Raw genomic sequence first — 19182 nt, 5'->3', positions numbered from 1 at the left:
CAGATTTCTTAAATATACAAAATTATTAGTGTATTATAAAACCAGGCTTATTAAGTAGAAACATATAGTATGAAATATTTTAAGTATAATACACACACACACACAAAACAAAAAAGAGGAATTCTGCCAAAAACTTAAAAGTCAATAGTTCAGGGGAAAAGGATAGATGATAGTGTCTTTGAAACGGGGTTCGGTTTATCCAGTTGGTCTCTTAGCACAGGTCTGCGAAACAATCGATGACAGACAGACCTTGTGGAAAACTTACAGTCAGTTGATTTCAGCACATAGAATGACTTCAGAGCAACTTCCATTCACTTTTTGCTTTCGACTGGGTCTGGAGCTATCGGAGCTGTTGTGTTCTTTACCCGAGCAGTTGATCTTCCTTTTCCCCAAAGCAAAACCAAAACCAGCTTCCAAACGCAGTTTTCCAGAGCATAGTTTTTTCAATGCCATAAACCACTATGCAACTCTTTTGTAAACAGTCCACCAGGGTCCAGCTTCTTTAAAACAGCTTAATTATCTTTTCTTGTAAAATGCTATCTTTTCCAGGAACAGCAGCAATCTGGGTCTTTGCATTAACCCTTTAAGAGTTAGTGCCTTTTAAAAAACATAAATTCTTCCAGAATGTTCTTAATTCTTGACAATGAACCATTTTCTGTGATTAAAGCATTTGAGAAAGTGGTATATAGTGCAGTCTAAGATGGATGAAGTGGTTGGTGTGAGATGTGATGTGCAGATGAATTCACTCACTGGACCACCGGAGTGGGGAAAAAAAAGACGTGCAGTCATTATAGGGACTTTCACAACCACTAGATGGCTCAAAGCACTTTACAGTTAATGAAGTACTTTGAAAGTGTAATAATGTTGGAAATGTTGCAACTAATTTGCACATAGGAAGATCCTGGCAATGTGATAACAATCACATTATTTGTTTATTGTTTGTGAAGGATAAATATTGCCAGCTAGGACATTAGGGGAACTCTGCTGCTTTTCTGTGAAATAGTGCTATGCTTTTATATTCACCCGAGAGGGCAGTCAAAACCTTAGTCAGACTTCTCGTCCGAGAAATGGCACCTCTGACAGTGCAGCACACCCTTGGTACTGCACTGCAGTGTCAGCCTAGAGTTTTTGTTGTCAAGTTCTGGAGTGGGAATTGAACCCAAAATCTCTGATTCAAAAACAAGGGTGCTACCAACTGAGTCATGGCTCTCAGATAAGGAAAACACAATGATTATGTAGCTATTAATGAGGTTTATCATTGCTTCAACTTATGAAAACGAGAACACTGCAAATAATGGTACACACCTTCAGTTCAGTTAAAAGGAAAACTGCAAAGAATGAGTCATACAGGGGTACTAAAAATACCAGTAAAAATAACGTAGCAGTAGAAGAGAGACTGTATTTTCTCTTCTCCTTTTTCACATTTTAAGATTTTATCTTTTCTCTATTTCAATTTATAGTTATTGGCGTTTCCTATTGTTATCTGAATTCCCCCTGACTTTGGCCTGAATTCTTGTGGGGGTGGAGAAGGTCTCTGGCTCAGCCAAAATGGTGCCAGAGTCCCAATTCCAGAAGTCCTGCCCCCAAACCTGGCACCCACCATTTTCGTCAGGGCAAGGAAACGGGGCGGATTGTTATTTGTACATTGAAGAAAATGGTTCAAAGAGCAGTGATAATGGTGGTGGTGTAGTGGTATTGTCACTGGGTTGTTAATCCAGTGGCCCAGGGTAACACTCTGGGGACCTGGGTTCGAATCCTATCACAATAGATGGTTCAAGATCTAATGGACTAGAATGGATTAAAACCTCTCACCATTTTGGAAACATCAAAGTAGTTGGAGAAGAAGCCAGTTTACTGCAAAAATTCCTATGATCAGAGCTAGCAGAATCTTCTGCAGATCTAAAGACCCGCATTAATCCCTCAACAAACATCACTGAAACAGATAAATAATTATTTCTCTCATTAAGCTTTGTTGGGCTTTGCTATGCACAAGTTGACCGGTACAGCTGTCTACACTGACCATACTTCAAAAATACTTAATTGGCCGTGATGCACTTTGGAACATCCTGAGGTCAACAGTGCTTTCATAGGAACTCTCTCTAACTGTCGGAAGAAAGTTATCATCCTCAGCTGTGTATCGATTATCTGGTAAATTAATAACATAACCTTCCCAACAAACTTGCTTTTTTCAAATATCGGATATGAAGACGCCCTGCTCATCTGTAAAATGTCAGATTTGGACAAACCCCTGACAAGTAGATGGGAGGAGGTGGTGTCGTGGTATTGCCAATGAACTAGTAATCCAGAAGCCCAAGGTAATCCTACCACGGCAGAGGGTGAAATTTGAAGTTGATAAAAGAATCTAGAATTAAAAGTCTCATGAAGGCCATGAAACTGATGTCGATTGTTGTAAAAACCCATCTGGTTCACTAATGTCCTTTAGGGAATAAAATCTGCTGTCCTCACCTGATCTGGTCTACATGTGACTCCAGATCCACAGCAATGTGATTGACTTTAAATGCCCTCTGAACAAGGGCAACTAGGGATGGGCAATAAATGCTGGCATCCTATGAATGAATATATAAAAAAAGTTGCACATGTAAAAGTAAGGTGGGGGGAGGGATGGATGGAAAATGGGGTTTGTGAGCGGGGTGGGGGGTGTGGGGTGGTTAGGGCTAGCAGGCTGTTTTTTGTTTTAGTCCCTTTCTTACAAGTCCCAGAGCCTCGAGGCCAGCCTTTGAACAGCCCACCTCCACACCTGGAAGCCCCTGTGGCTGTCTCCACATTTTTTTCTGGGGTGTCGGGCCTGACCCCCATTAATGACCACGCACCCCCAAAACAAAAATTAGAAAATCCGGGGCATTTTCTCCAGAATGTTCCCAACTCTGCACTCCCGGCTCAGGAGTGAAAACTCAGCCCTTTGTTTCTTTAGCTTAATTGATTTCAGCCACCCAAATTTGCCAACAATTTGTAAGTGACTTAATAAATTTACTTTTGTTCGTACAAGACTTAACTAATTAAGGGAAATATAGGTCTCTTTGGATAGTAAATTTTCTAAAGTTTATTAAAGGAGAAAGATATAACAAACTTAGAACGATTACTTTTACAGCCTCATCCGGTTGTGCAGTCCGTTGAACTGTATGTTAAGTTTCACCCTCTAAAGACTGCCTCAGACACGATCCCACTTGTGGAAATTGACACATCGTTTTTGCCTCAAGAGTCTTCAGTACTTGGTTCGGAATGAAACGTTGCAGAGCCCTGGCTTTTAAAAACTCTCTATGACCATCATACCTTGTTAGAATTAGAATATTGACTTAATGATTGGCTCCAGCTGTTGCTAGGTAAATTTGGTTAACTTTCACTAATATCTTCCCTTGTGAGAGCATCTAGCCTCTGTATCTCTAACAGGAATATAATGGGATTGATTCTCACTGCTTCTTAATCTGATTTTGAACAATTACTCTTCATTCATTAAGCTAGATACTTGCAGGTTCTGATAAGCCTCATCAGGGATCCAAAAGGTTCAATTAGACCATAAGACCATTAGCAGAAGTAGGCCACTCGGCCAATTGAGTCTGCTCCACCATTCAATGAAATCATGGCTGATCTGGTAATCCTCAACTCCACCTTCCTGCCTATTCTCCATAACTCTTGATTCCCTTACTGATTAAAAATCTGTCTATCTCAGCCTTGAATATATTTAACCACCCAGCCTCCACAGCCCTCTGCGGTGAAGAATTCTACAGATTCCCTATCCTCAGAGAAGAAATTCCTCCTCATCTGTCTTAAATGGGTGATCCCTTACTGAGATAATGCCCTCTGGTCCTAGACTCTCCCACAAAGAGAAACAACTTCTCAGCATCTACCCTGTCAAGACCCCTAAAAGTCTTGTATGTTTCAATAAGGTCACCTCTCACTCTTCTAAACTCCAATGAACACAGGCCCAACCTATTCGACTTCTCCTCATAAGAAAATCCCTCCATATCCAGGATTAACCTAGTGAAGCCTCTCTGGACTGCCTCCAATGCCAGCATATCTTTCCTTAGATAAGGGAACCAAAACTATTCACAGTATTCTAGGTGTGGTTTAACTACTGCCTTGTATAGTTTTAGCAAGACTTCCCTATTTTTATACTCCATTCCCTTTGAAATAAAGGCCAACGTTCCATTTGCCTTCCCTATTACCTGTTGAACTTGTATGTTAGCTTTTTGGAATTCATGCACAGGGACTCCCAAATCCCTCTCTGCTCCAGCTTTCTGCATTCTTTCTCCACTTAAATAATATTCAACTCCTCGATTCTTCCTGTCAAAATGCATAACCTCATATTTTCCCACATTATATTCCATCTTGTTAGAACAGTTTGTTTCAAACTGCACTCTCACAAATACCGTAGACTTATAATATTTGAACTTAAACTTTAAATAAAAAACCTAACATGATTATTGAATAATTAATTATAACACAAGGCTCATGTGACTTGTACAATCAATCATCTGTTTTATGACTGGTTACTACCTTGATACAGTAATTTAATAATACATATGGTTAATACAGAATATAAAATGGGTTCTTTAGCCATGCATTGGTATCAAGGTGGCTTCCTTACGGGAATTATTACAGTAGATACAATATAAAAATGGTCAAGTTAAACCAAAATCTAATCACCTAGGCCTACAAATACTCTTCAACTTAATTTTGTACTGAATTTAAATCTCAGGAAAAAAGCTTTCTCAGGCTTGCATTTGCTCATGTGTTCAAAATATTCAAAATATTTTCCTCCTTCTCCATTGGTGGAAGGCTGTAGTAACACAGTATGGGGAAAGGGACAACTGGAGAACCAGCTAAGAGTTCATTTCTTTTATCGGTTCACTTTGCAGGACTGCTACGACTGCCTCTCTGCCTGTAGCTCCCATATTCTGTAAAATTCTTCAGGTTTGACGAAACAGAGCTCAGTGACTTCCGTTCTGCACTTCTCACCTAAACCTTCTCTACTTTGTCTGCATCATTACCTCCTCCTGCCATTGTGTGTATAACATCTCTCTTGACTGGCAACTGCTCTTGAAGCCATTGCGTCACTATCTGAAATTCTGACATGAGATGAGCACTGAATGCCCCTTTTTGTCCTCCCAGACCATTATTTCTTGTGTCTTTATAGTGTCCTTCAAATTATTAGTCTCTCACTCCAACTTGGAACACCTGATTTGGGTTTCCCAATTACATATAGAATCATAAATTTTAGTCCCACTCCCCTGCCTTTTTTCTGTAGCCTTGCATTGTATTTTCTCTTCAGTTAATTATCCAATTCCCTTTTGAAAGTCATGATTGAAGCTGCCTCCACCACACACTCAGGCAGCGCATTCTAGATCCTATCCAAACACTGTGTAAAACAGGTTTTCCTCATGCCACCTCTGGTTCTATTGTCAATCACTTTAAATCAGTGCCCTCTGGTTCTTGGCGCATCTGCCAATGAAACAGTTTCTCCCTATTCACTCTGTCCATATCTCTCATGATCGTGAGCACCTCCAACAAATCTCCTCTTAACCTGCTCTTTTCCAAAGATAACAGACCCAGCTTTGCTGATCTAAGTGACTGAAGTGTCTCATCCACAGAACCATTCTTGTAAATCTTTTCTGCACCCTCTCCAATACATTGACATCCTTCCTAAAGTCTGGTGCCCAGAGTTGAGGCTGAACTAGTGCTTTATAAAAGTTCATCATAACTGCCTTGCTTTTGTACTCTATGCTTCTACTTATAAAGGCTAGGATCCTCAATTTCTCCTCTGCAATTCCTTTCCTCATTTATGTGAGATTGATAATGTTGTACAGGACTTTCCTGAATGCGTTTTCTCTCACCACTTTGAAATATTTCCTCTTTTCTCTTCACTTTCTCTCCCGATCATTCATCTCTCACCTCCTTCAGGATAACTTCTAAACTTCTGTCTTTGCCTGTGCCTCTTTTATTCCTCTAACTGAATACAACCTTTTTTCAACTGAGTACAAACTGAGCCTCATGGATTTCTGCTACTGTCCTTGTACCTTTGCTTCTTTCAGTTCCAAATTTACTCAGCTAAAAGTGAGAACTCACCAAACTCCTATGCATCTCTTCTGCCACCTGGGTAACTTTAGGCCCTACAAGCTCAGTCGCTAGTGTATGAGACTCTTCATCTCAGGGTTGTGGGTTTGAGCTGTGAAGGAATGAGGATCGAATAATATGGAATTAATAAAAGAATATTAGGTTAAAAGTTTCTCTGTGTAAACTCACAGTTAAACAAACTTTAATAAAAGTCAAAACTAGCTTGCAACACAATATGGTTAACTACCGTCAATGTGAATTCACTGAAAAGAAATGCATTTAAATACGGTGTTTTATGATTCTTGCCATTACATTAGCACATACATTGCTACCACTGAAAACTAAAACCATAAATCAAAAGAATGCTAGATGTTGAGCCTAATTATTTTGCGGAACACTGTCCCTTGACTCAGCAACTTTAATCAACATGACTGTTATGCAAAGTACAGTTTTCAGGAATAAATTCAAAATAACATTTCCTAGAAATTGAACAGGCATCCTCATTATAATAGGCGGTCCTTTCACCATGTATAGGATGCTAATTAGAGATAGTCTATTTTTGATCAAATGGACATCTTCTATATAACCGTTAATTATTGAACATCAAAATTCATTATAAATATCTCAACCCAAACTTGAATCTTCAGATTCGTTAGATTCTCATACGTTGACTTCAGACCCATTCTGAACTAGTGAATCTCACCTACTCGGGGATTAAGGTAATACAATTTAATGTTTGATGGATGTCCTTGTTTTCTTTTGAAATGCTATATCTGTAACAAGTAAAGTCTAAACCTAGGATTCTCTTCTAGAGATAAGAGCTGTCCATTCTTTTCAGAATTTATGTACCTTGTGATTTATATCTTTTGTATAACCACCACAATTGCATGCTTTCTTTTTAGACTTCTGTATCAAAGACTCTCAAATCCCCACTCCAGTTCCACTATGGTGAGAGAACATTTACTGAGGTATTTCACCTGGATCCTTATAATGTCGGGGAAATTATAATCTATTTAATAAGAATATCAAGGAGGAGGTAATAATCCTTGTTGATTTCAATCCTTCATTTGGAGGTTGAGCAGGGCTCATAACTGAGTTACATGTCCTTGGAATTAGCTCCCTCTGACTGAAGTTGAGGGGAATTAAACAGAAGGTAGATCAAACCTTGAATAAATTTCAAATATTAATAAAGGTTGTAATATATTGCAGAACTCCATGTTGGGCAAATGCTTCCTTGGACATCGCCATGTTAGTGGAATGGGCCAACAACTGAAAGATGAGGTTCATTGCGGAGAAATGTGAAGTGATACATTTTGGTAGGAAGAACATGGAGAGACAATATTAAGCGTAAAACTCTAAAGGGGGTGTAGGAGCGAGAGACCTAGGTGCAAATGTGCATAAGTCATTGAAAATGGCAGGATAGGTTAAAAAAGTAATTAATAAAACATACAGTATCCTAGGCTTTATTAAGAGGGGCATAGAATACAGAGTAAGACGGTTACGTTGAACTTGTATAAGACACGAGTTTGGCCTCAGCTGGGTTATTATGAACATACGAATTAGGAGCAGGAGTAGGCCACTCAGCCCCTCGAGCCTGCTGCGCCATTTAATAAGATCATGGCTGATCTGATAGTAACCTCAACCCCACATTCCTGCCTACGCCCGATAATGTTCCACCCCCTTGTTAATCAAGAATCTAACTAGCTCTGCCTTAAAAATATTCAAAGACTCTGCTTACACCACCTTTTCAGGAAGAATTCCAAAGACTCACTACCCTCAGAGAAAAAATTTCTCCGAATCTCTGTCTTAAATAAGCAACCCCTTATTTTTAAACAGTGACTCCCTAGTTCTAGATTCTCCCACAAGAATCTCCACATCCAGCCTGTCAAGACCTCTCAGGATCTCAAAAGGTTTCAATCAAGTCACCTCTTACTGTTCTAAATTCCAGTGGATACATGCCTAACCTGTCCAACCGTTCCTCATAAGACAACCCGCCCATTCCTGAATTAGTCTAGTAAACCTTCTCTGAGCTGCTTCTAACACATTTACATCTTTCCTTAAATAAGGAGACCAGTACTGTGCACAATACTCCAGATGTAGTCTTTCAGTGCCCTGTATTACTGAAGCATAACCTCCCTACTTTTTTAATCAATTCTCCTCGCAATAAATGATAACATTCTATTAGCTTTTCTAGTTACCTGCTGTATAGCTGCATACTAAGCCTTTGTGACTCATGGATTAGGACACCCAGATCCCTCTGAATCTCAGGGCACTGCAATCTCTCGCCATTTATAATAAGCTTTTTTATTCTTCCTGCCAAAATGGACAATTTCACATTTGCGCACATTATACTCCATTTGTCAGATCTTTGCCCACTCACTTAACCTATCCATGTCACTTCGTAGCCTCCATATGTCCTCTTCACAATTTACTTTTCTACCTATCTTTGTGTCGTTGGCAAATTTAGTAACCATTCCTTCGGTCCCTTCATCCAAGTCATTTATATAAATTGTAAAAAGTTGAGGCCCCAGCCCTGATCCCTGTGGCACAGCACTCGTTACATCTTGCTAACCATAAAAATACCCATTTTTGCCAAATCTCTGCTTCCTGTTAGCTAGCCAATCTTCTATTCATGCCAATATGTTGTCCCCGACACCATGAGCTTTTATTTTCCACAAAAACCTTTGATGTGGCACTTTAGCATATGCCTTCTATTCAAAATCATGAGGGGTCTGGACAGAGTAGGTGGGGCGAAACTGCTCCCACTGGTGAAAGGATCGAGAATGAGAGAGCACAGATTTAAGGTAATTGGCAAAAGAAGCAAAATCAACATGAAGAAAACCTTTTTCACACAGCAAGTGGTTAAGGTCTGGAATGTACTGCCTGAGAGTGTGGTGGAGGCAGGTTCAATCGAGGCATTCAAAAGGGATTAGACTATTACCCGAAAAGGAAGAATGTGCAGAATTACAGGGAGAAGGTGTGGGAATGGCAGTAGAGAACTGATGGGCCGAATGGCCTTCTTTGCACCATAACAACTCTGTGATTCTGTGACTTCTTAGCTATATATTTCTGAATTTCCTTTTCCACCTTATTCCAATTGTATAAGGCCACATTGTGCTGACTATTAAAGTCCTATCTTCCGAGACAAGAGCAAAATACTATGGATTTGGAAATCTGAAATAAAAATAAAATATTCTGGAAACATTCAGGCAGCATCTGTGGAGACAGAAACAGAGTTAAATGTTCCAAGTCGATGACCTAAAAGCAGAACTCAAGAAAAATTATTTAAAAATGGGTTAGAGATAAACTATTGCTAGGAAGAATAGACAAGCTTCATGCTCGAAATAATGTTCAGTTAATAAAGAGAACACTTGTAATGTCTTTGTCACGTGTCTGAGCAGTAAGCAATTGTTTTCAGTCAGACATTCTCTCGTTAAAAGTAGATGGAAAGGTTATAAATCAAAGCTGTATGTGTATAATAAACATGCTATTTAGGAACACAGGACTTAGGAGCAGGAGTAGGCCATTTGCCCTTTGAGCCTGATCGGTTGTGGTCTTAGCTTCAGTTTCCCGTCTGCCGCCGCCGCCATGCGCACGCGCGCGCGCCCCCCCCCCCCCCCCCCCCCCCCCGCCAATAACCCTTGATTCCCTTGTTTATCAAAAATCTGCCTTGAAAATACTCAATGACCCAGCCTTCACTGCTTCCTGGGGAAAAGAATTCCACATTCTGATGATCCTCAGAGAAAAAAAAAATTCTCTTCATCTCCATCTCAAAAGGAGACCTCTTATCTTAGTATCCCCTAGTTTTATCCTCCCCTACAAGGGGAAACTCTCACTATCTACCCTAGCAAGTCCCATCAGGATTATTTTTCTTTTTTTTGAAGTATTAACTTTTCATTAACCTTTATTTTCAAATTTGCACAAATAATATTATTGCATAGTTAATGAGGGTTGTATTGCATTTAAATATTGTTTTGATAAACTGACCCACTTTGCCAGTGAAGCTTACAATAATATGCAGGCTTGAAGAAAACAGATTGAAACACAATAAATGGAAATTTAAAATTGACAGAGATCTGTGCCTCTTCTCTAGGTCTGTGAAGGAAAGCAAACCACAGTAATGTCCATTTCCAACATGGCTTATGCATGATGGTTGCATGGGTTAAGCAGCATGAAGGACCCCCACAACAGTGTTACCCCAAGGTACCAGCAACTACCACAGTTTAGTAGCTGGCTGTTGCTTTAATTCTATGAGAGTTCGGTGCTTTCTGTAATAATTTCAAGTTGCAGAAGTCTAAACGGTGTTTTTGTTGACTTCAAGACTTCTACACAAACCAGTTGATCCTAGATATGGGTGCATTAGTAGGCGGAACAGGCAAGAGTTGGAGAATGAGAAGAGACTACAGAGAGCTGCACAAGATGCTAGCAGAGGGAGGAGGAGGAGGTTAAAAGGGGATGTCAGCTGGAGCGTGGAGCTCCAAAATGGCACCACTGTCATCAAATCAATGTTGCATGCTGATTGACACCATGGCCTGCCTCTTCTGCATACTTCTGGTGGATGTTAGCTGTGTGCGTGGTAATGTCTTACCAATACATTGCCCAGTGCAATCCGCAGCAGATGTGCATGTGCACAGAAAGGGTGCCATTTCAGTCCCTGATGTTATAATTCATTGCTCCTTTTCACTAAGAAAGGAGGAATCTGGAGCCAGTCTTTCCTTAACATAGGTTTAATCACATAACCCAGAGAACACAGGCACAAACTCCCTTTTCCTACCCCCACACAGTTCTATGCTTAAGAATAATGCCGTAACCTTTCTCCAGTTAGTAACAGTGTTCTAACTAACAACTAGATCATGCATTTCATTGTGACAGGATTGCAATATTAACACCTGACAGCACTTGTAGCCCAATTTTGCACCCAAAATGTCTTGATAGCAAGGGCAATGACTGCCTCTCCTTTGGAATTCAGTTCTTGTGTCCAGGCTATAATGACATCTAGAGCCAAGTGGCCCCAGTGGAACGTAAACTGAACAGGTCAGTGCTGAGTCTGTACCGCTTGATAGTGCTATTGACAATGATCACAGACAGATACAGCTACAGCAAACAGATTGGTGAGGAAGAGGTCAAGTAGGTTATTCCCGTAAGTTAGTTCTCTCACCACCTATGGCAAGCCCAGTGTGGTGGCTATGTCCTTCACGACTCAGTTAGTGATGGTACTAATGAATCACTCTTGGTGAAGGACATTGAAGTCCCCCACCCAGATGAAATTCTGTACCCTTGCTATGCTCAGTGTTTCCTTCAAGTGTTGTTCAAAATGGAGGACTACTGATTCATTAGCCAAAGCAGTGCAGTAAGTTGTAATCAACAGGAAATTTCTGTGTCCATTTTTCAGCTGAAGTTATGAGACCTTATGGGGTCCAAAGTCAAGTTGAGGACTCCAGTGCCACTCCCCTCACTCTTTGACTGTATGCCACAGTACCTTTAGTGGGTCAGTCCTGCCAGAGGGACAAGACATACTGATGGATAGTGATGGAGATGTCTGGGACGACGGTTGATGGATATGATACTGTGATTATGACTATGTCAAGCCATTGTTTGACCAGTTTGTGGAACAGCTTGTCCAAAATCATTACAAACCCCCAGATTTTACTGAAGAGAACTTTGCAGGATTGACTAAGCTAAGTGTGCTTTTGTTGTGTACTGTTATGATGCTGAGATTGCAGCTAAGTGGTCTGCCTGGATTTATTGTTTGTTTTCCTTTTTAGCACTTTATTAAAACTGAGTGACTTGCAACACTATTTTAAGAGGCAATTACATTCAAGCACAACAGTGTGGGACTAAAGGAACATACAGGCTAAATCGTATAAGGATCCCAAGTACATTAGTAAAGCAAAAACTAAAATATCTGGAAAAACTCAGCAGGTCTGACAGCATCTGTGGAGAGGAATATAGTTAACGTTTCGAGTCTGAATGACAATTCATCAGAACTAAGGAAAAATAGAAAAGTAGTGAAATATAAGCTGGTTTGGGGGGGGTGCGGGGGGTGGGACAGGTAGAGCTGGATAGAGGGCCAGTGATAGGTGGAGATTGCCAAAAGACGTCATTAACAAAAGGACAAAGTGGTTCTGATGGTGGTGATATTAGCTAAGAAGTGTGCTAATGGGGACATTAAGGGTGGAAAGCAGGACGAGCAAGGGACAGATAGCCTTAATGGGGGTGGGATGGGGTGGGGAGGAATTGAAATAGGCTAAAAAGTAGAGATAAAACAATGGATGGAAATACATTTAAAAATAATGGAAATAGGTGGGAAAAGAAAAATATATATAAATTATAGGAAAAAGAGGGATCGGAAAGGGGGTGGGGAAGGAGGAGAGAGTTCACGATCTAAAGTTGTTGAACTCAATATTCAGTCCGGAAGGCTGTAAAGTACCTGGTCAGAAGATGAGGTGCTGTTCCTCCAGTTTGCGTTGAGCTTCACTGGAACATTGCAGCAGGCCAAGGACGGACACGTGGGCTTGAGAGTAGGGTGGTGTGTTGAAATGGCAAGCGACAGAGAGGTCTGGGTCATGCTTGCAGACAGATTGAAGATGTTCCACAAAGCAGTTACCCAGTCTGCGTTTGGTCTCTCCAATGTAGAGAAAACCACATTGGCAGCAGTGAATGCAGTAGACTAAATTGAGGGAAGTGCAAGTGAAATGCTGCTTCACTTGAAAGGACTTTCAGCTGGAAACTAGGCACCCGAGTAGTGACCTAATAAAGGTATACCAGACGGTTAAAGGTATAGAAAAGTTCTCAGGCATAACATAATAAAGCAGTTGGGTTTTAACAACATTCATACAGCTTTATGGTCACTTTACTCATAGCACCAGCTGGCCCAATTACCGTTTCTAGTTTACATAATGACCTGGATTCAGAAACACAATACTAAGTGGTCAAACTGAAAAATGATACCAAACTAGGAGAGGCAGTGAAATCAGAGGACACATCTCAGAAATTACAGAATAAATTAGACAATGGTAGATGAAATTTAATACAGGCAGGTACACACAGGAAGGAACAATAAATTAAAGTTACATACGTAGTCTATAAAGGGTGTTGAGATCGCTGATAATGAAGCTGAAAGACATTCAAGAGATTAAGCAATGCAAAACAGCAACCAACAAAACTAATTTTTGCTGAACTACATAGCCTGAACAGTAAAATATAGGTTAGAGGAGTTAATGGTCAAGCTGCCTGTGCAATGAGAGAAAATCAACCTCTGGTCAGTAAGTCACAAGAAAGACAAAGTTGGAGGTAATGCGTAAAGAAGACACAGGGCTGATTGCTGGGACTTTCTGCTGGAAACTAGGCACCTGAGAAGTGACCTAATAAAGGTATACCAGACCGTTAAAGGTATAGTAAAGTTCTCAGGCATAACATATTTGTCAGTAAAATAAATAAAGGCAGCTATCTCACATGGACTGCAGCGGTTCAAGAAAGCAGCTCACCATCACCTTTTCAAGGGCATCTAGGGATGGGCAATAAATGCTGGCCCAGCCAGCAAAGTCCACATCCTGTGAATGAATAAAAAGGTTGCCCCAGCTCATTAACATGGAGTTCTGATGCTTGCGGTTCCAGGAAATAAATTATGAACATACAAATTAGGAGCAGGAGTGGGCCACTCAGCCCCTCAAGCCTGCTCTGCCGTTCAATAAGATGATGGCTTGTAACCTCAACTCTACATTCCCACCTACCTCCATAAAGTTTCAGCCCTTGTTTATCAAGAATCTAACTCCCTCGACTTAAAAGTATTCAAAGACTTGGCTTCCACTGCCTTTTGAGGAAGAGATTTCCAAAGACCCTCAGCCCTCTGAGAAAAAAATCTCATTTGTTTTAAACAAAAACAGAAAATGCTGGAAAAACTCAGCAGGTCTAACAACGTCTGTGGAGAGAAAGACAGAGTTAATGTTTCGAGTCTGTATGACTCTTCTTTAGAGCTAAAGAGAAGTAAAAATGAGATTAAATTTACTGTTTAAGGGGGAGGGTAGCGCAGGGGAAGCTGGATTGAAGGCCAGCAATAGGTGGAGGCAAAGAAGAGATTGCCAAAGATGTCATAAACAAAAGGTCAAAGGGGTGTTAATGGTGGTAGTACTGGCTAGAGGAAGTACTGATGGTGACATTAAGGTCAGAAAGCAGAATGTTGTAATAGCAGGACTAGGATAAGCACTCTGGAAAGAACAATGTGAACAAGTGGCAGATGGCCCTAGTTAAGGTGAGGGGGGGGAGGGGACGGTGGTAGGAAAAAAGATCGAAAATAGGATAAAAGGCGGGGATAAAACAATGAATGAAAAAAATGAATAATAAAAATGTGGATAAAAAATAAAAATGAATATTGAAAAAAGGAGATAAAAAAGGGGTGAGGATGGAGGATAGAGCTGATGGTCTGAAGTTGTTGAACTCAATGTTTAGTCTGGAAGGCTGCAGTGCCTAATTGGAAGATGAGGTGCTTTTCCTCCAGTTTGCGCTGGGCTTCACTGGAACATTGCAGCTGGCCAAGGATGGACATGTGGGCATGACAGCAGGATGGTGTGTTGAAATGGCAAGTGACAGGAAGGTCTGGGTTATGCTTGTGGACAGACTGAAGGTATTCCGCTAAGCTGTCACCCAGCCTGTGTTTGGTCTCTCCAATGTAGAGGAGACCGCATTAGGAGCATTGAATGCAGAAGGCCAAACTGAAGGAGGTGCAAGTGAAGCGCTGCTTCACCTGAAAGAAGTGTTTGAGCCTTTGGACAGTGAGGAGGGAGGAGGTAAAGGGGCAGGTGTTGTACCTTCTGTGATGGCATGGGAAGGTGCTGTGGGTGGGGGATGAGGTGACGGGGGTGATGGAGGAATGGGCCAGGAAGTCCCGGAGGGACTGGTCCCTGCGGAATGCCGACAGGGAGGGCGGAGGGAAGCGTCATGCTGGAGTTGGTGGAAATGGTGGAGGATGATCCTTTGAATGCGGAGGCTGGTGAGGTAAAAAGTGAGGACAAGGGAACTCTATCATGGTTCTGGGAGGGAGAGGAAGGTGTGAGGGCAGATGCACGGGAGATGGACACAGTTGAGGGCCCTGTCAACAACTGTGGGTGGAAAACCTTGGTTAAGGAAGAAGGAAGACATGTCAGAAGCACCGTTTTGGAAAATAGCATCATTGGAACAGATGCGATGGAGGTGAAGGAACTGAGAGAATGGGATGGAGTTCTTACAGGAAGCAGGGTGTGAGGAGCTGTATTTGAGGTAGCTGTGGGAGTCGGTAGGCTTGTAATGAATATTGGTGGACAGTCTATCACCAGAAATTGAGACAGAGAGGTCAAGGAAGGGAAGGGACGTGTCGGAGATGGACCATTTGTAGGTGATGGAGGGATGGAAGTTGGAAGCAAAATTGATACATTTTTCTATGTCCAGATGAGAGCATGAAATGGCACCAAAACAGTCATTAATGTACCGCCAAAAGAGTTCTGGGAGGGGGCTTGAGTGGGACTGGAACAAGGAAGTTCCACATACCCAATAAAGAGACAGGCATAACTGGGTACCCATAGCCACACCTTTTATTTTAACTGACTTTATTGCCACCATCAGCACCCTTCTTTAGCCAATACTCTTACCATTAACACCTCTTTGTCCTTTTATTCATGAGATCTTTATCAATCTCCCCTTTGCCTCCACCTATCACTGGCCTTCTATCCAACTTCACCTGCTCCAACCCCTTTAAACAGTGTAAATTTATCACATTTTTACTTCTCTTTAGCTCTGAAGAGGAGTCATATTGATTCAAAACGTTAACTCTGTCTTTCTCTTCATAGATACTGTTAGAAGTGTTGAGTTGATCCAGCCTTTTCTGTTTTTGTTTCAGATTTCCAGCACCAGCAGTATTTTGCTTTTATCTAATCTTTCTTAAATGGGTCATGCCTTATTTTTAAACAGTGCCCCCTAGTTGTAGTTTCTCCCACAAGAGAACATCTTCTCCATATCCACCCTGTCAAGACCCCTCAGGATCTTATGTTTTAATCCAGTTACCTCTTACTCTTCTAATCTCCAGTGGATTCAAGCCTAGCTTGTCCAACCTTTCCTCCCATTCCAGGTATTAGTCTAATAAACTTTCTCTGAACTGCTTCCAATGCATTCACATCCTTCCTGAAATAAGGAGACTAATACTGTACACAGTCCCGCAGATGTGGTCTCACCAATGCCCTGTATAACTGAAGCATAATCTCCCTACTTTCATATAACTGTAACATTCCACTAGTTTCCCCAATTACCTGCACACTAACCTTCTGTGATTCATGCACTATAATTTCCCACTACATCTCCGAGCTTTGCATTTTCTCACCGTTTAGAAAATACGTTTAAAATTCTTACTGCCAAAATGTTTAAATTGCCATCGTTTACCTGATTCATTTAGTGACGCTTAAGAGCAGCAAGGTGGACACGTGAAAATAAAAATACCTGGAAAAACTCAGCAGGTCTGGCAGAATCTGCGGAAAGGAACACAGTTAACGTTTCGAGTCCGTATGCATCCACACTTTTTTACTTTTATCAAGGTGGACACGTGCTTCCGTTGAGTCGAAAAATAAGTACAGTGGATGTGCAGCCTGTTGAACATAAATGCAATTAAAAAGTTAAACTGATTAAAAGTCTTTGTGCGTGTAACCCCCGCCCGCCCCCGCTCCCCAGTAAAGCTTTTCCTTCACCAAAATCTAAACAATGAGACTATTTGTGAGAAGCGCTGGGGCTAAAATTATGTTCCCGTCGCGCACCACATGTTAGTTAATTCTACGAAATATAAATGAGAACACAGATTTTATTTTATTTGCCGCTTGAGCCGCGCTTGGCAGTTTCAGGATAGTTATGGCTGCAGATTGTATTTGGGGGTTTTTACCTCGTTGACCCGCTCGCTGAGAACACAATTTCCTGACTCAGCTGTGCAGCTGCAATCCGTTCCGCCCTCAACTGGCTGGTTCACAGCAGAACCGAGCTCAAGGCGGGCGGAGTGGATAACGGAATCCTGCTCGTCTTTTCTTCACGGCATCGATCAAGTAAGAGCAGTTTTTCGCCTTTACCATGGGGTAATGTATTTGTAATTCGTTAACAACCGGCGGGCGGGGTGGTGTTGGCGTCCAATTGTGTGGTGATTTTTCCACTCGCGTTGAACGAGAATTAACTTTCATTTTGCCAACTCTGTTGCTTTAGAAGTCTAACCATCTGATTTTAAAACTGTTCCTCCTGTTCTTACTGTTGAAAATTTTCTCCCTTCACTCTCCATGCTATTCATTTGCTGCTTCGGAACTCTTCCCTCCCCCCCCCCCCAAAAAAAAAATCTTATCATTCTGAACTGTTGAGTATATTTGGTGCTCCTCCTCCGATTTTGTTTGAGGGAGCGATTTGTTTCTGGGGTACAGAAATTTAAGTTATTTTGTAGGTTTTAGTCTGGTTAGGAAGTGTTGTTGGGTTATTTCGGCCGTGAGGGCAATCGCAGTTAAACTTCGTGCTGTTGTAAACCACCTTCTGATTTCTGGGTGATGATTGAAAGGGGAATTCAGGCTGACTGTACCTATCCCTGACTGACAGTTAATGCAATAGAGTAATTATAGAATTTTGGCGAATTGCTTTATTTGCGCATTTAGTCACAGACCCACTGGAGAACTCTTGTATAAGATCATACCAATTGGTCAATATTAAAGTTCTCATCTTTGTGTTTACATCCCTTCATATTCTGGCCTCTCCCTACCCCTGTTACCTCTGCCAGCCCTATAACCTCTGCATCCCCCCCCCCCATTGGCCATTCGTGCAGTCCTGCCTTTTCTTCTTGTCCTATGCCTTGTTATCTTTAGAAAATGGGTCAGATTGTTTTAGCTGAAAATTAATCAGAGGTTACTTTCCTTTTATGGCTTTCTTCCTGTGGAGAATAGTGTGAAGTAGTGGAAGGATCTCAGGATGATGTAACAGGCAGATGTGAACACGCCTTCTGTTGCTTCTGATGCTAGTAAATAGGGTGGTTAGTCTTTGTGGTAGGAAGACTTTGTGGGCTTTGACGCATATGATGAGGTAGAGACCACCCACACCCTCCAGAAAAGACTTCAGCTAGATGTCAACTCAGAAATGAGGTGGAATTGCTGTCTCCAGTAAGTAGTGTTCACTGCATCTCTGATTCAGGTGGGGATGCCAAAAGCTCATTCTAATTAATCAGATAAAAGAAAAACATATTAATCTAAATGAGCAGGTACACATTGTCTCAACACATTTCCTGGGCAAGACTGGATGCCATTGTTCATTAACATGGAATGCAAGCATCTACTGGCACCGTGTCTTTCTTCTGTCTGATGTAGCTAAGAGCAGATTATATTGTGTATTATTATGTGTACAGACCTCTGCCTGGTGACTGAACTTTATGAACATAGCAGTTTCAGAAAACAGTTTGAAAGTGCTGGTGAGAATTAAGAACTTTATTTTTTAAAATCTACAGAACAACTTGCTTCTGGGCACAATATTGAACACCAATTACACTAGTTTTCACTGATCTACATGGCCTGTTAGGATGGAATATTTACGTCTCTCAGATATCCAAGAGGCTTGAGCAACCCATACTATTTCTGATATAAATATCAATACTACGTAAAACCATAGTTTATCCTGTGGAAAAAAATTCCATTTACTTCATAGTCAAGTTCTTATTAACAGGAAGCAAAGGCTTATCCTTGGAAGTCATTTGCACTGAGCATTAACAGCGTGTAAGCAAAACCTACAATGAGTAATGCTGAAAAAATAGGCATTTTCTTTTCAAAGCTATTTGTTTTGCACTCATCAGGACAACTCGCAAGAATACCAATGTCAGGGAAAACACAATTTTATACTGTATGCGAAAAGAGTGCTGATTAGTAGTGATATTGCAATGGAGAATGCACCTGTTGCTGGTGACTGACAGTTAACTGCCAAGTATTGCTTGAAATTTAAACTGGGGAGCTTGACGCTGATTGGTCAAGGCATTGCCCTGAGGAATGAATCAGCACTCTCTTCTCTGTACTTCGGAAATATAAAATATAATCTTTAGTCCATTGCAGAATTTTAAAGAAAGGAAATATTTAGCTGCCTTGG

The 19182-nt window shown here is 41.1% G+C and overlaps 1 protein-coding gene across 4 annotated transcripts in view; it reads left to right on the top strand.

Annotated features, from left to right (window-relative positions):
• Positions 1 to 17026: 17026 nt before the first annotated feature.
• Positions 17027 to 19182, top strand: part of LOC121290334 (type 2 lactosamine alpha-2,3-sialyltransferase-like) — a 112327-nt gene continuing 110171 nt past the window's right edge. For 2 of the 4 annotated variants that reach the window (XM_041210666.1, XM_041210665.1), the window contains exon 1: positions 17029 to 17126. The gene's annotated coding sequence lies outside the window, so the exon portion shown is untranslated. Of the gene's footprint in view, positions 17157 to 19182 lie in introns of all 4 variants that reach the window. The other 2 variants (XM_041210670.1, XM_041210664.1) reach the window with 2 other exon arrangements.

This window comes from Carcharodon carcharias, chromosome 18 (genome assembly GCF_017639515.1).
Source record: "Carcharodon carcharias isolate sCarCar2 chromosome 18, sCarCar2.pri, whole genome shotgun sequence".
Classification (NCBI taxonomy): Eukaryota; Metazoa; Chordata; class Chondrichthyes; order Lamniformes; family Lamnidae; genus Carcharodon; species Carcharodon carcharias.
This window is presented reverse-complemented; position numbering and strand designations above follow the sequence as displayed.